Below are 17,943 nucleotides of genomic sequence, written 5' to 3'. Positions count from 1 at the left end.
GCCCAGCAGCAGCTTTGAAGTCAGCCCTGCAGATGGAGGGTTCTACCAGCCTTGCAATAATCTCTCATCTGCACCCTGCGACTCAGTGCCACCCTCAGGTTATCCCTCTAGAACTTAAGGCCTTTCACGTGGCTTTGGGTAGAAGTGGCCCATGGGAAGAAGCCCACCCATAGGAAAAAGGGAATGAGAAGGACAGCATCATGTAGGGCTGATGGCCCTAAAGACTACAACTACAGCCTTGTCTCTTGGCAGCCTCTGGAAAGATCTGGGCAGTACTTTTCCTTGCCCTCTGCCCAGTGTCTCAGCATTTAGGCCTCTCTGGGAGGAACAGAATGAATGACATACCAAGAAGAATATAAACATTTTCGGTAGCAGCTATTTTCCAGATTCTTGATGTTTAGGTGGTTTTAGAAACAGAATCAAGAGGAGACATACAGCCCACTGAGGAAAATCAGGGCAGGAGGAGTGGGGGCTAGAGGCATCTGTTCTTTGCATTTGGATCAGGCCCATTTGTTTATATCAAGTTAGTGGCAGGACATTTTGGTACTGAAGCAGCCCACCGGGCAGGAAGAGGAAGTGGTACCTTATCACGGTGGCCTGTGGCCTTTCCATTTACCCAGGATGGTATTTATATGCACCCCTACCTCTACATCCAGCCCACTCTCGGGGATAGCCTCCAACTGCTCTAAACCTGGGCTGCCTTTCTCAACAGTGATAGCTGTGACTTCCCAAGCAGAGAGCTGGGAAAACAGGAGCTGCCTCTCTACCCCTCCCCAGACTGCTTCTATGAAAACATAAATCCAAGAGCACTCTGTCAAGGTTACAGACATGGAGCGCTGGTTTCCCCAGAGGCAGTGTCAGGCACTCAGTGGCCTCAAACAAGTCCTTCTATGTGGCTGAGTTTCTTCTTGCTTGCTATCCCCTTTCTTGTGGTGCTCTTGGGAGTACTAAATCGCATCCATAGAACATGAAGTCCACAAGGCCTAAAGGTAGTTAACGAGCACTGGAGCGGCCGGCATGACTGTCTGGCATGGTTAACTGTGGGTCCTCTATATCTTCTACTTGGTAATTTTTAAACACAGCTGAGCCCCGGGTGCCCCTCCCAGAGGCTCAGAGGCCAGAAGCCAGTGGTCAGCACAAACTCTACACCACGTCTGCCTAGCCTTTACCTTGTGTGTCTAGGAATGATGTACATTGGAGTAGAGGCTCTGATACCTCCCTCACTGGTTGAGGGGGCATATGACTGGTTGAGGCTACCTGCCTTCCTTAGAAAAGCTGGAATCACAGAGAGCTAGGGTGAGGTGGGTGACACCAGAAGGTGGGGTTCTTTGGTTGTCAGGCACAGTCATGGGGTCTAAGTAGGTCTCAGCATCTATTACAAGGTAGAGGCACCCAGGCTAAGTGAAGGTAAAACAGGAATGAGACTCAGTCTTGGGCCCTGGCTGGGAACAGGATGAATGTGTGTGCACTTGGTGTACAGTTGTGGCAGTACGTGTAGCTATGAAATGCCATTTCTCAGAAGTCCCAAGTGGTTAAGGATAGGATGTGACCCTAGAACCTTTAGGTACATATCCCTTGGCAGAAGGATTAATGGGAACACTGACCTCAGGCCTCAAGGAGGGGGGCTTCCCTCCCACTGTTGGGAGCTTGTTTTTAACAGTCTGAGCCATCTTCCCCATCCAGATTTTGCCATACAGTCCCAGCTCTTTTATGCTGACCTAAAAGGTTCATTCAGGAATTAAGTAATATTAGCAAACCCCACTAAACCCTGGGCAAAGGGCAGAGGATGAAGCCTTGACCTGGCACCTGAGTGAGGGAGGTATCAGAGCCTCTACTCTAATGTACATCATTCCTAGACACACAAAGTAAAGGCTAGGCAGACGTGGTGTAGAGTTTGTGCTGACCTCTGGCCTCTGGCCTCTGAGCCTCTGGGAGGGGCACCCGGGGCTCAGCTGTGTTTAAAAATTACCAAGTAGAAGATATAGAGGACCCACAGTTAACCAATTTTTTTTTTTGCAGAACCTGTGAAGGCTGTTTGAACAGCTAATCAGGAACAATGACAAGAAAGAGACATCTTCCACACAGGGCTGTTGCCCCCTTGCACCTTGAACCCTGAACCTGCTCTGTTTGGTTTGGGCCTCTAGGTTTGAGCAGTAAAGCTCAGAAACTGCTAACTTTGGAACCTCCCAAAATCTCCCTGCCCACTGCACACCCCTCCCCCAGTCTCTATCTGTTGGCAACCTCTTTGCTTTTCATCTCAGCCTATTCAAGGCCATTTGTTTGTTTTTTGTTTTTTGGTTTTGTTTTTTTTTTTAAGCTTGCCCAGCTTTGCATTAAAATGGGTAGAAGGATTTTCCATTGTTCCAAGATTATGAAATACTTTAGCAGGGACGAGGCCTCCGGAGGGAGGTGACCCTCCCTGCACATTCTATGGAGAAATGTTCTTTTGTGACTCTTGATTCTAGGAACGCAGAGAGAAAACAGAACCACTGCAAAATAAGGCCTTCTCTCTAGTCACAGAGAAAGGCAAGTATCATAGTCATACTGGCAGGAGGCACATTCTAGGCTGGTTGCTGTCCACTGTCAACCCTCATAAGACTAGAGCATTGACTCCATGTGACCTCTGCAAGAATGGGTTCCTCTTTCCTGTCCATCTATCCCGGGTCACCCTGCTAGCTCTGTCCCCAGTTTCACACCCACTAAGTAGTGCTGCCTTTCTTTCCCTACACAGGTCTCTTCCCTCAGCACCAGGAGCTCCTGGACTGACAAAAACTAGCTTTCCAATAGCTGGACCCACCATATCTGTCACCTCATACTCCACTCCTCCAACTCATGCTCCACCCCAAACAAAAATCCTTCCAGTAGTGTAAACCTGAAACCCTGCAATCACTTCCAATGCCTTCTTTCCTAGCTGAGACCCAACTAGTCCAACACCAAGCCAGGATGCTTATCCCCTCTACCCATTCCCTCCTTTTGTATTGTCACTCCTCTGGGAGACCACAACACCTTCTGATAACCTCTATTCCCCTCCACTCAGGAGGAAGAGCCTTTTAAAATGTGGATTCCGCTTAGTTCCCGGAATGGGATCTAAATGGAATGGGAACTTAAGAGCCTTAGCAGCTCTCAGTGGTCTCAGAACAAACCCAAGATCCTCACAGGAAGCAAGACCTGAAGCTCTGTACCCAGGTTTAGAAAGCTAGCTTCTTTCTCTCGTGTTCCCTCCTCCACAGTGCCCTCTTGGTCTTAGCGCCTAACTAGGATCCCAGATGGGTTCTGGCTGGTTCCTAATAGTCCTTTCTCTATATCTCCAGATCTCAAAGAATATTCCCTTCAGTGTATAACAACACACAAGCACCATAGGACAGGCGTGACCTGACTCCTGTAAAATCCCTCCTCAAGACAGCTGTGCGATGCATGGTGGACTTTCAACAAGTATGTGTGGAATGGCTGAGTCTATAAAATGGAGCAATAATCACTTCCCTGCCTCCCACACATAATTCACTTCCTGGAAAGGCTCTGTATCGTGCAGACACTATATACTGATTCAAAGTCAGCTATGGTGTAACCTTTGAATAACTAAGCATTCAGGCTGCCTATGCCTGTGCTGCGCTTCCTTTCATCAGACCAGATTCCCAGCTCCCAGAGGACCCAGAGTGCTTTGTAAGCAAGACCCTGCAGAGTGAAGAAACATTGATCCTTTAGTATATGTTAGGAGGTTGGGGGGGATTAGATCTACTAATTGGCCATACGGAGGAATGGTTTCTTAATCCATAGAGCCATATGCTTCAAAACCTAACTTCCTGCCAGACCAGATAAGCCCTTATCCATGGTCCCCTGCTCGCTCTTCTTTGTTTCCCCCTCCCCTGCTCACCCTTGCCCTCACCCTCACACCCCCCCTTCTCTCTCTCTCCCTCTCTCTCCCTCTCCCTCTCTCTTTCTCTCTCTCTCTCACTCACACACACACACACACACACACACACACACACACAGAGAGAGAGAGAGAGAGAGAGAGAGAGAGGGAGGAAAGGGTAGATATTGGTCTACTGATTAATTCGAACCATCTTATGCTCCAGTTAGACCCTCTTCTGGGAGGATCACATGGCAAGGCCCGGAGTCACCTGTATGGATACTAGACTGAACATTAAACTCAGGTCTATATCCACTGTGATTGCCCCTGGAAGCCAGCAGGCTTCAACCACCCTCTGCTGAACCTCTGCTTATTTAGCACCTTCACCAGGCTTAGTCAACCTGGACAGCAGCCTGAGTAAGTAGGCCTGGATTTGAGCTAAGGGCAAACTAGTGGGCCTGGCCCTGCCCCTTCTCTATTCCGCAGAGCCTAATTGCCGCAATTAGCATTATTAGGAGAAAGGCCAATTAGATCAGTTTCATCCCCTGGCTAAGGCTACAACTGCTAGGGAGGCTGAGCTCAAGGCTCTTCAAGGAGCTGGGATTCTTCCATAAAGGAGGGCATATTTAAATTGCAAACAAGGGTCTCAGTTCCTAGGAAAGGCTCAGGGAAGCTTTCAGTTCCCAGTGGGAGAGGCTAGGAGAGTTCTGTGCTCTAATCTCTCAGGCCTTCCTGAGGACTCTGATCAGGACCCTGGGAGTCTGGACTCTGGCCACTGACCCAGACTTTCTGGGGCCAGGCAGCATAGAGGACCATGGCAAAGGCTGATATCAGAGGCAAGCACAGGGAAAGGAAACCCAGTATTAGAGGCCACCCACTTACTCTCCCAAGCAGCCTTCTCTGAGGCAAACCTTCCTCTCCTCCTAAGTGTACTGTAAACTTCTGGATCTATTGTTCACAAGAGCCACTTACTAGTCTGTACTAACTGGCAGCTGTGAGAAGACCCAACCCAGCCTCTTTCCAGGCCGTCTCCAAACTGGTAAAGCTGCAGGTGCCAATGCTCACAACTGAGGCACTGCAGCTAAAGGATGGTTGTAACCGGGGTTAGGGATATCTCAGTGGCTGAGAATACTCACTGCTCTTGTAGAAAGAACCTACATTTGTCTCTCAGCGCCCATGTGGTGGCTTACAACCCTCTGAAACTCCAGTTTCCAGGGGATTGATCCTTTCTTCTGTCCTCGGGGATGCCAGGCACATGCATGGTATACATACACGCACGCAGACAAGACATTCATCAACATAACAATAAGTAGGGTTCTGTTTGTTTGTTTATTTGTTTTAAGAATATTGTAAAGATTTTAATGGAACCCCATGCATTGTGAGGACGGGATTACCTGTCAAAATATATTTATACCAATGAGCAGAGATGGAGGTGCTTCTATTATATAGGCATAGGCCAGGGTCATCTTCACAGGGACCATAAGGACATGGATTTAGTGCATTGCAGGATAAAGGCCAGGGTCCGCTGTGTTTAAAGGACCCTGTGTTTAAAGCTGAAAGGCTTTCCATCTCCTTGCAACTAGTCTAAGGCAGACCTGGCAGGGAGTGCCCCCCACCCCCACCCCAAGGGCTATGTGATAACCTTGGGAGGCAGGTTTTGTTATCACAACTGTGAGGGGATTACTTGGACTAGATAAATGCCATTTAGGCTGCGAAACATACTACGACACAGAGCACCCCTCTCCCCTCAACCCCCATCCTTCACCAAATAACACCAAGGTGGCAGTTAAGAAATCTTCACCACTTACTTTCTCACTGAATTCTGAAAGTGGAAGAACACTTTCCTGGCCTGCTCTTTCCTTTCATTTAACAAATCAATGAAGCCACTCACCAGAAATGTGTGACATGCCTGCACAGTGCTAACCCTACAGAGAAGACACACATGCTCATCCAGGACCTCCCTTCTAGTGGAGGAGACAGGCAGCTAACTTAAGTGGACACGCCCAAGGAACAAGAATACCACAGTGTAGCCCATGCTTCTGAGACTAACGTAGCAATTAGCTGAGGAGACTAATTGATATGGCAGGTTAGAAAAGGCATTTGCAGTGAGATATGAGAATTACGGGAAAATAAAAGTCAGGCAGAGTGACTAACCTTAAGACCCTGAAGCGGGAGGAATACTTTGCTGATATAATAAAAAAAAAAATGTTGATATTGGGCTGGGAAGATGGTTCAGTAGCTACAGTACTTACTGGGAATCGTGATTGCTGGAAATCATGAGAACCTGAGCTCAGATCCCAAGCACACACATAAAATCCAGGTCTGGCAGCACATGACTGGGGTTCTAGGTTATAGACACTAAGTAAGATCCCAGGGGACTCCACTGGCCAGCCAGTCAAGACAAAATGGTGGGCTCCAGGTTCAGTGAGAGCTCCTGTCTTTAAAAAAAGAAAGTGGAAAGTGATAGAGGAAGACACCTAGCATCGACCTCTGGACCCCACCCATGCATGCACCTAGAACACGTGTACACAGAGAATGCTGCTGAGGCCCAAGCTCAGCAAGAGAAGAAGAAATGGTCAGAGTTCAGGGCAAGCCAACCTTGTAAAAAGCTGATGTTCCTAGAAATAGGAGTCTGTAGAGGGTATCTGGCAGGCGAGTGATGGGTGCACATTCACTCCTTCATACTTGGCTCTTGGGTCCTGGTGCATAACACACAGAGTAAATCACAGCCTTCTGCCCATAAAATCGTTACTGTGAAAGGGTCTGTTTAAAAGGACCACTCTGCTCCTTCCATGCTTTTGCATCCTATCTCCATCCTGTAACCCCCCACTCCCTTCCACTCAGACAGCGGCTCTGGAGTAGCTTATTAATATCATTGTACGTATGGACAGTATGCCCAGTTAGCTCAGGTCTGGGAGGGGTGTAATTTGAATTTAAACACCAAGGCAGGGACTGAAACCCTCCTTCTGTTTGCTGTCTGTGTCACTCAGCACCGTTTCCATGTGTCTCCATCGTGTGAAGTGTACATCTAGTCCCCTGCTTCTAACCACAGCAACCAGAGCCAAATGCCCACCACCCCACCACCCCCAGGCCATGCTGTGCTGAGCAGGCACACACAGCCTCTCCTTGTTCTGGGGGAGAACTGCTCCAGCATGTTTACTCAGGAGGGAAACTGTTGCGCCGCAGGTATAAAATATTTTATTTGAGGAAAAAAAATGCTGGCCAGCTTTCCAGAACGTCTGTGTCGGTCTCCCCTCTCACCTGCGGCAGGCGGGGAGTCTCGCTCCCTACCTTCTGCCAACACTTGGCATTATCCTACTTTCTAAGGCTTCTCAGAAGAAAAATAAATGTCACTTTGATTTGCATTTCTCTGGGGACTTCAGTTTGAGCATATCTTCACTGGTAACCCTCCTGTGAGTTTCTTGTCTTACCTTCTTCCTGATCTGCTGTCTTAGCTGCTGCTCCCTGGTTTTAGTGTTCTGATTATCTTGTAATTTGTCATGGGCAGAACTACGCATGAGAAGGGATAAAAAGGCAAATCATGCCTTTCAATTATGGAACTAGTGGCACTGGCCATGGTGGGTTTGATTCATAGAAATCCTTAATTTGCACCAATTCAAGTTCATAAATTTGAAGTCTTGAGATTTATCCTACTTAAGACTTCCACGCTTCCCTAGAAAATATTCTCTGTAGTTTTTCTTAATAAATAGCAACTACCTTTTACTTACAGTTTGGAGCTCCCCCTTTCTAAGGACTCTTGAGTTCACAGGATTTTTCTCTTTTACTTGCTTTTTAACATCTTCCAAGGAGGTTCCACTGATATGTGGGGCCACTTTGATCACATGTCACCTTCCCCAGACTCGGGGCTGAGCTCGCTGAGCTCTGTTCTGGGTTCTCTGTCACTCCACCCTTCTGGCTGCTAAGCCATGGAATGTTTTTCAAAGTTCACTTGGCATCTGTACATCTTTTTCTTTCACATACATTTTTGAGGAAGAGATGGTGAATCCTCCAGCTAGAAGTCTGACTGCAATCTAACTCAATTTATAGATTTGCAAAATTACTGAGGTTTCGGACGCTAAATCTTCCCATCCAAGAAAACAAATGTCCCTGCACTCCAAATACCTTCCTTTATCTCCAATGGGAATTCACAGTTTGCCCATAAACATCATCTTTAAAAAAAAAATGTATAGACCAGACAATCTTGTTGCTATTCTAATTTGTATCTGAGTGTACTTCTTCTATCTTTTACATCACTATTGTTATAAAGGAATGTGGGTTTTTTTTACATTTGTTTGTTTGGGTATACTGTATGTACCCAAATATTTCTTCTGCTGCAAAACCTTATCTTTCAGGTAGCTCAGCAGTTAAGTCCAAAGAAATTCCCGAGAAGCCTTCTCAGACCCTCCCAGGCAAGGCCACAGATGGTCTGAGGAATAAATATGCCCATACCTCACCTGCATTCTCTATTTTGATTCTCACAAAGTCAGAGTTTCCCAGAGATATGCCCTCATTGGAATATACAATGATACAGCTCTATGTTTAAGCACATAATTTTAATGTCTAAGACTGTAACTACCAATAAACATAGTCCATCTTAAATAAATGTGGGGAGGGGGAGTTAATATTTTTTTTAAGTACACAAAGATTGTAACATCAAAATGTTTGCAAACCCCAATACAAATACAACTATTCTAAGTCATTAGTTTCGCTCTTCCTGCCACAGAAGTCTTACATCTCCATCTCTTTTCCTTATATTAGGAGGTGGCTAGATAATACCCTTAGCCTGCTCCTTATCTTACCAGGAATAATAGTTTCTCCTGAAAGTTTACTTAAAAGTTAAATTTGGATATACACTGTATCAAGTTAGGGAAATTCTCTTCTAGTTTTTGGCTTCCTAAGTAATGTCCTTCCAGCCCCCTCAAATGCATACATAGGCGTCAAACCTCATCATATAAATTTTCTGCCTCTATTGAGAAAACCATATGTTTTTTTCTCCTGCAGTCTCTTAATACTGTGACTTACACGGATAGAGTTTCTGATATTGGATCATCTTTATATTCCAGAGAAATCCTACTTGTCTAAGAACTGTTGTTCAAAATTCTCTTGGATTCAGTTAGTTAATACTGTAAGTGGACCTTCATCTATGTTCACCAGGGAAGTGCCTCATAATTTTCTTTATTTGTGCTCTCCTTATTTGAATTTGGACATGCTCTGATTCGCAATTTTAAAAGATCCTTCTAGCTGGAGCACAAATCCCAAAACAGAGCCACTTTTTTTCTTCGGTGTGTTTGGTAACACATTAAAATAGAACTATAATCAAGCAATCCAATCCTTTAAATTTTTCTCCTAGTATCTGGAAAACAGGTGCAGAAATGGATCATTTAAGACACCATAGAAATCTGGTTAATCCTGCCTGCCTGCTTTCCTTCAGCAAGTATTGCCTGAGGATGGCTGTGTATTAGGCCTATGGCTGGGTGGGGCAAGCTCTAGGGAAGAGAACAGAAAAGGTTCCTTTTTGGTAGTGCCTAACAAAGGGCACACCGTATGAGAAAAGATTGTTAAATGCGTATTATTTGTGCCTATTACTATTGAGAAATCTTTTACACTTTTTAATCATTTAAGATAAGACTATTTTTACCTCTATGAATTACTTACTCCCTTTTATGCCCAGAAAGTTTCCAGCAGAAAGCATTCCTCCCCATTTTACAGAAAAGGGAATGTGAACAGCAAGAACAACAAAATGGAGGACTAAGGTTTGGGCCCTGGCCTTGGTCCTTTAAATCAACAGACCACATGGGACCCCATGTCTCAAAATGTGATTCCCACTTGTTAAAAACCAGACTCTTTATACTTCAGTCCTGATCCCTACCTCAGACCATTGTGCTCACACTCAAAACCAACTTTAATTCTTACTGTACTGCCCAGTCAGGTCCTGAATATAACTAAAAACCCTCAGTCTGGTCCCCAACAGAGACCTGAGCCTCTGGGATCTCAACTTAAAACCACAGACAGAAGAGAATCAAATTCCAACTGAAAATCTGGAGGTAACTCCCAGTTCTGCTATTCCCCCGATTCAGACCTGATTCTGACTCTGCAGGTCTCAACGTGTGGGTCGTGACCCCTTTAGGCTTGAACAACCCTTTCATAGGGATCGCCTAAGACCATCGGAAAACACAAGTATTTACATAATGACTCATAACAGTAGCAACATTGCAGTTATGATGTAGCAATGAAATTAATTTTATGGTTGGAGGTCACCACAACATGAGTAACTGTATTATAAAGGGTCAAAGCACAAGGAAGGTTGAGAACCCACTGCAACCACTGTGGCCTCCACCCCAAGTTCCCAATCCTGAACCACGGTGTACTCCACACCTGAATTCTGAGTCGGCTCCAGACCCGAATCTCTACCCAATTCCAATCGTGACTCTACTCTAGACTCGGAACCACTGTAGACCCACACATACACACACCCAACTCGGATCCAAGAGCTAGATCACAACTCGGTTCAAAACTCTGAATAAGCAGCCTTCCCCAGCCTCAGTTCTACCATACCCTTCCCCCACCATGCATGAACATTCCGAACGGGGCCCCTCACTCTCAGCATTAAAACAGCCACCACATAGCAACACATACTCCACTCACTACCTTGGTGCTGGCCACACCGGGCTACAAAGCTCAGGGGTCTCCAGACCCGATTCGGTTTCAGCTCCAGTGTGTTCCGACTCAGCCCGGGGCTTAGAATCCGAAGGCCTGAGCCGGTGTTCTAGGCCACTCACCTTGGAACTCGACCGACCTGGGGGCTCAAAGGGCCTTAAGACCACCCCTGCTTCTGTAAGCCTGAGCCACAAAGATGGAGTCATGGCCGGAGACGTGGACGCAAAATACGAGAACTGAGCCACAGTCGTGAAACGAGGACCGAGCCGTAGCTGCAAAACGAATACGGAGCCACTGCGGCAAAATGAAGATGGAGCCCAGCCGCGAAAGCGCGGCACAGAATCACCAGAATCACCTCTGCTTCTGGCCATGCGTGCTTGCCGCGTGGAGGGGGAGGCTATGATGAGCGCGGCCACGCGGACTTGCGACTTGTGCCGTGCTGACTCAGAGAAGAAACCCGCGCTGAGAAAAAAACATACCTAGGAGAACCATGCAGAGAAAAAGAAGCGCTGGGAACCAAGCTGAACAGAAAGAAAAGCTCTCCAAGTAGAATCACACAGAGGGAAAAGAAGCGTGTTGAAGAAAAACTGAGAGAACCCAGCAGGCTAAAATAAAATGCTGAGAAGCCAAGTGGATCGCGCCAAGGCAGCCGACCGCGCTGGAGTGATCCGTGCTGAAACGATCCACACGGAAGTGACCCGATTGCTGAGGCAGATCGGACCATAACGCCGATCACCATGACGAAACAAGATAAGACCTCACTATGGAGGTCTAGGCTCAGGACAAACACCGAGGAGGATCACATTGAGCAAAGCACACTGAGGATGGCTGGTCGGGACTGAGGTGTAGGGCTCAAGTGATCCGAGCAGAGACAGTTCCAAAAGAATTGTGGACAAATACGCTGAGGCTGGTTGCTGGCTGATATGACCTCACCGTGAAAAACCATGCAGAGGACGATCACACGGATGAAAACCACGCTGCTGAGACGAGCCACGCTGGGAAGGACCATGCAGAGAAAAGCACACTAAGGTGTACTAGACCGTAACCACGCCGAGGAGAAGCCCACGGAAGTAATCCAAAATGAGGCCGACCACACCCGGCCTGACTGGACCAAAATGCACCATCATAGACCACGCGGAGGGGCGCCGCAAGGAAAGCTGCGCAGACGTACTGAGGCAACTGTTCCTCCTAGCGACAACGGCTAGGCCACCTACCAATACCTTGGTGACGTAGCAGCCACGACACAGTTGATTGGACAGATGCTGAATAATGACTAGGGAGATCTTCCTCATGATAGGCTGGATACAGATAGCTCTGTGCTGACTATTTTTATTGGCCAAGAGGAAACAGCCTGATGTCTCCAGGATTTGGATTGGGTGAGCTTGTACAGGCTTGCATGACCTAGCCTGCTGGGTCCACTACCCCTTAAGGTCTACCTTCCTCATCCCTTCCTGGCTGAGTCTGGGGTTCTTATCTCTGAATAAGTGTGAGACCAACCCCAATGCAGTACAGGGCAGATACCTGAGGCAGCCAATGTACCTAAAAGGTTCCATGGCCAAAGATGAGTATGCCCCTGGCCCTGGCCTGAAATTGGGATGCAAAAAAGCAATCCACCCTCTCAGCTGTCCCATGGAATCCTACTGTGCAGGCCAGGGTGTGGTCATCTAAAGCACACAAAGAGGCCACCCTGCTTGTTTTTTGTTTGTTTGTTTGTTTGTTTGTTTGTTTGTTTTTAATCACCAAGTGAGGAAAGTCTTGGGGCTATCTTACTTATGAAAAGGAGGGGGCCCTGAGTCTGCCCATGTTATAAAACTAGGTAATGATAGTCCAGAGGCTAGACCCCAGCCACTCGACCCATCCTCCAGATTCTCTTGGTTCCTGGCCCTGTCACTGGAGTGTTCAGGATCGTTTCCACTCTGTCCACTTATTTATCCATGCATTTATTTGACTAACATGGTCTACGCACCACCCATGTATCCAGCATTGACCTAGAGCCTGGAGAAACCTGACAAAATGCCAGATTTGGGGGACATACCACTTGCCCAGGATTCATAAGCAAGCCTGGGGTGGGTGGTAATGCAGATTTCTGTGCAAACTATAGTTTTAGCATGTGGAACTCTGGGTATACTCTCCAAACCACCCCTACCCAGAATTGACTTCAAACGGGATTTAGGGGAAGGGGAGGGAGAGCCAGTCCTGTGAGCAGGCCAGGGTGTGGTCATCTAAAGCACGCAAGGAAGCCATACATCTTAACTGCTTTTGCTGAAAATATATGTCTACAAAAACAGCCAGGAAGCTCTCTTGCCAAAGATGACTGAGTATATGTGGGGGAAGGAGGGGAAGGCAGTTTTTGGTTTGGGGTTTTTTTCTTTTTCTTTTTCCTTTTCTTTTTCTTTTTGTTTTCTTTTCTGTTCTTTTTCTCTTTTTTTCTCCTGTTGTTATTTAGCTGGAGAAAAGAGAAACTGGTGTCATCCTCCAGCAACAAACAGTTCCTTTTTACCCTCAGAAGCTACTCCTAGCTTGGTACCCCACCTCCTACCAGGCCACACATCTGCTTTGCCAATTCCTTTTGGGCCCATCAGGAACATGCTGCATTTGATTCAAAGGGCCAGTCCTACCCTCCTACCTGACGGGTGGTTTTCTTTTCTGCCTATTCCAGAGCAGATGTGCAGCTAATGGCATCCCTCAAGAACCTGTCACCATCTTTAAATTCATCCTATTAGCTTTGAGCTTACATCTTGGAAGTGAAGCCTGGGATCTTTTGCCACAAAGGCCCCTTCCACTTCCCCAGCATAAGTGACTAGGCACCTGCTTCCTGCCATTGCCAGCCTTCCAAGTGACCTCTAAGAGGGGCATCAGGGCCACATGGTAAACATGGTTATCTGCTCCCCTTGGCTGGGATCAGGGAACCCTCTATGTCTTGTTTCCCATCTGTCTGTTAGAGATGCTGCTGCTGGACCCCATGAAGCTGCTAAGCCAGGCACCGAGAGAATGTGAGGGGGCCATGGGGCTCTGATTTGAAACCCTGCTCTTCCTTACTCTAGCTCTGAGGCCTAAGCCTTTGTTTGCCTCCTCTGGCCTAGAAGGCCAGGCATTTTCCTTGGATCCTGTTCCTGCAGGCCTGTTTCTTGCAGGGAAGGTAAGGGGAGTGGAACCCCCAGTTCTTTAGAGACTATCCACATGTTTCACCAAAACACAACTCCCAGTAAGAAATGTAGCCACATTTTCAAAATGTTATGGATGTTCTTTTTGATATATATATATATATATATATATATATATATATATATATATATATATATATTGTGCTGTCTTCAGATGCACCAGGAAAGGGCATCAGATCTCATTACGGATGGTTGTGAGCCACCATGTGGTTGCTAGGATTTGAACTCAGGACCTTTGGAAGAGCAGTCAGTGCTCTTAACCACTGAGCCATCTCTCCAGCCCTGTTCTTTTTGTTTGGTTGATTGGTTGGTTTTGTTTTGTCCAGGCAGGGTTTCTCTATGTAGCCTTGGCTGTCCTGGAACTTGCTCTGTAGACCAGGCTAGACTCTAACTCTTGGAGATCCTCCTGCCTCTGTCCTCTAACTACTGAAATTAAAAGTGTGTGCTACCAACCGCCTGTTGTGGATGTTCTTAATCCAAACAAAATGGGTAGATCTCTGCTGTCTAGGGAAGCTGTGTCTTACAAAGTGCCTTGCTGACCCTCCAGGCCTCACTTGTGGGTTTCCCAAAGGTCTGTTTTATTCAAATATATGAGTAAGTTCTGAAGCTAACTGAAGCAAGGTCACTTAGAGGAGTGACACCTTCCTGGGAGCTTGATAGGGATTCTATCTTGATAATGGGTTGTTTGTTTGTTTGTTTGTTTTGGGTTTGTTGTTGTACTTGTTCCATTTTGTTTTGTTTTCCAAGACAGTGTTTCTTCGTGTAGCCTTGGCTTTCCTGGAACTAGCTCGGTAGACCAAGCTGGACTCACACTCACAGAAATCTGCCTGCCTCTTCCTCCTGAGTGCTGGAATTAAAGGTTGTATACCACAACCACCCCACCAGGCTGAGAATAGTTTTGTTTTGTTTTGTTTTAATTATGAAAATTGAGTTTATTTAATGGTATACTTACAGTCTGAGTTCTAATTGTGTCTTTAGTCATGACATACCCAACAAGTAGATTCAAGAGTGTCTGTTGTCAGTTTGTAGATTCTGGGCCCTCAGTTCTGTCCCTAATCAATTTCCTTTTGATGACATCTGGTACATACCTCACTGTGCTTTCAAGAGGTCTCCATAGGTCAATCTTTGAAGTCAGTTAGGCCAAAAAAACCTGTCCTTATCCTTTGGGTCATAGGCTCAATTGACACCACCCCCTTCATGGGGTGCTGTCAAACAACTAACTCTGCCTGTCAAGCTCAGTATAGCTGCTATATGCCACCCCCAAACCCTGCCTCTCTACTCTTTTCAGGGAGACCAGAGAGGATAGAGCTTGATCTGAATGTATTTGATGTCTCATTGAGAAACAAGACATATAGGTGTTTCTGGAGAAACATGGGAGACCTGGGTCGATTCCAGACTGATTGGAGGAAGGTGGGGACTGCAAGGCAGGCTGAGGGAGAATAGAGCCGGTCTGAGGCATCAAAGAATTTGGGGGAAAGGCAGCAGTCATTGCTCTGAGGGTTGTACTAGTCCCTTCCCAGGCCAGGGCCAGCCTAGCTGCTCTGTGATCAGGGCTGTCTTTGGGTATAGTGCCTACATTTCCTTCCCTTCCAGAGGCTAAGGGCTGTGAGGATGAGGATGCTGAGGCAGAGGCAGAGAGCCCAGCACCTGGTGCTCTGTACTTGGGCTTCCATGTGACAGAGGCAGGTCTTGTCCTCCTCCTGTATCTGGTTTATGTCATCTGAACATAGTGGGGGCTGGACTTAACGTTCCTTGTGTTCCCTCCAACTCCAACATTTGGGGTTCAAAAGGTTCCCTCGCAGGCCTCTGCATCCGAGAACACGCACGCATACATGCACGCACACACAGCTGAAGAGAATTAGGCTGCAAACGGCCACTCGGCTTTTCTCTTGATTCCAAGGTATTTAGAGTGGGGGTGGGGGATTAGGGGGAGGAAGTTGCTGAGCTAATTCTTCTGCATTTGCCAGCACAGAAGTGCAGATGGGGCCCAGAGCCCCATGGGGTCCCAAGGGAAATACCAGATCTCTTCCACACAGGCAAGGAAGGAGAAAGAAAGGGCTGCAGTGGGAGCCCCTCATCCAAGCAGCAACTCAGCAGGCCCTGGCCAAGGGGTTCTGTGGGCCTCACTTCTCCCCACCCCCATCCCTAGAGTCTAAGGATAGAACTAGCTTCAGGCTCAGCCAGGTTACCAAGTTACTGCTTTTCTCCAAAGCAGAGAGGCCCAGGGTCACGTGGCTGCCTGGTTAGGCCATCTTCTGGGAACAGGCATTGCTGTATGCTGTAGTCTGCACTCAACAGGGACCCCATGTTATCGCTGAGTGGCCATTTGCAAAGCTAGGAAAGCCATTCTTAAAGTTCACCCTTGCAGACATTATCCACAGACTCCACAGCCCCTCCTCATGTCCCTGTTAATGCTCAAACATGTGCCTGTGGACATCTCACGCTTGCACACACACACACACACACACACACACACACACACACACACACACACACACGCAGTCTCTGTCTGTCACTGTCTGTCTCTGTCTCTGTCTTTCTCTCTTTTTCTCTCTCTCTGCAGACCTAGGTGAGCTCTCTGTAATTTTCCGAATAGTCAATGTGTTTGCTGCAGAACCTTCCTCTTCCCACGACCTCTGTGTCTCTTGAGCCTACACGCCATCTGGATCTCCCCACCGATCTGTGTCTTTGTGGACCTGCTGATAACTCCCCATCCATCCTTGAGGTTCACAGGTCTACTTTCTCCCGAAGATGCTGGCCAATGTCCCTGTGGCCCTTGTTCCCCTTGTTCTGCACCCCTCCCACAATGAGCAGGTTCTGGGCATTGCCCCGTAGGCCGAGGTTGGAAGTAAGGGACAATGAGCAATCTTCAGGGACTCCTTAGAGGGAACTTTTCGAGAAAGATTTCTCTGGCTGCTGGATAGAAAGACTGAAGGGTGTGCTCAGTGGGTTCTGCGGGAGATTTGTCTTTCTGCAGTGGGAAAGGAGGTGATTTTAGAGGAAGGTAGTATCCATGAAAGTGAGAAGGACTGGACTAGGGGTATCTTCATGAAGAGGTGGCCTTGATTAGACTTTGTAGCTAAGGTTAGACCTTTAGTCAAGTGGTATGTTGTGGCAGTGGGCAAGCATGCAGAAAAGTAAGGGTCAATGTCAATGCTATGTCTTAAGAAAGTCATGGCCTCGGGCTGGAGAGATAGCTCAGCAATTAAGAGCACTGGCTACTCTTTCTGAGGTGGGTTGAATTCCTAGTATCTACATGGTACTTCATAACTATTTGTAACTCCAGTTCTGGAGTGTCTGACACCCTCTTTGCCTTCATGTATCAGGCATGCATAGACATGCATGCATGTAAAGTACCAAAACACATAAAATATAATTTTAAAAAAATTTAAAGATCCATGGAAGGGGACTGGATGGATAACTCAGTGGTTAAGAGCATGTACTGCACCTCTAGAGGACCTGAGTTCGAATCCCAGCACCCATATCAGACAGCTCACCACCAGCCCCAGGGGAATCAGACCCCTCTGGCCTCTGTGGGCCTATGCACCTACCCACACACAGACACACATACATATAACTAAAGATAATAAAATATACTTTTTTTTAAAAAGCCATAGGCAGAGTTAACCTCATACACAACACCTATTACTGTGGTGACACTTCATAGTTCTAGGGTACCCCCTGGATATAGCTTGTCAGTGTCTCCATCCCTGTCTTTGCTACACTGGGCCAGAGATGAGGCACAAGCTTAGGGAAGTACAGCCTGCCAGGCCTGTATCCTGCCACTTAGGGTAGCTCAGGGTCCAAGTTAGTCTTAGGACCTTGAGGAACTCTGGGGTAGATGGCTAGGGGACATGCCCTTAGGTGACTATGACAGCTAGGGGACATGCCCTTAGGTGACTATGCTACATTAGGGCTGATGCTGACCTCCACGCACAGGAAGACTCACTCACTTCATTTGGGGTCATCAATAACTGGAGGCCAGGTGGTTGTTCGTGGGAGGCCTGGCATTCAGGCAGTCTCTGTGAGTGGCAGCATGGGGTGTGGGCACTTCTCATGGGGAGGGCAGCTGTCCTGTATATGTTTGGACATTGTACAGCCAAGCCTTGATTAGGCAAACCCAGCTCTCCCTGCGCCCCTGCTGCGACACGGGTTAATGCCGCAGCTGTCTCCCTGGCACCTGCCTAGGGCCTGGTTATGTGCCAGGCACTGGGAATGGGAAAACGAAGGGAGCTGGGGCCTACCAGGCCCACCACCAAAAGAGCCTTTTCTGCC

The 17,943-nt window shown here is 47.4% G+C and overlaps 1 protein-coding gene and 1 long non-coding RNA gene across 6 annotated transcripts in view; one reads left to right on the top strand and one right to left on the bottom strand.

Moving 5' to 3' along the window:
* LOC147002813 (uncharacterized) overlaps positions 1 to 11,697 on the bottom strand; it is an 87,776-nt gene extending 76,079 nt beyond the window's left edge. For all 3 annotated transcript variants that reach the window (XR_015047782.1, XR_015047783.1, XR_015047781.1), the window contains exon 1: positions 10,627 to 11,697. This is a non-coding gene — a long non-coding RNA (uncharacterized LOC147002813). The remainder of the gene's footprint in view (positions 1 to 10,626) is intronic.
* The window catches only part of Kcnq1 (potassium voltage-gated channel subfamily Q member 1), a 318,171-nt gene that overhangs the window by 174,712 nt on the left and 125,516 nt on the right, over positions 1 to 17,943 (top strand). The gene's annotated exons all lie outside the window — the stretch shown is intronic.

Source organism: Mus caroli, unplaced genomic scaffold, assembly GCF_978045245.1.
Source record: "Mus caroli unplaced genomic scaffold, Mus_caroli_1 scaffold_8, whole genome shotgun sequence".
Classification (NCBI taxonomy): Eukaryota; Metazoa; Chordata; class Mammalia; order Rodentia; family Muridae; genus Mus; species Mus caroli.
Note: the sequence above shows the minus strand (reverse complement) of the source record. Positions and strands in the feature narration are given on the sequence as shown.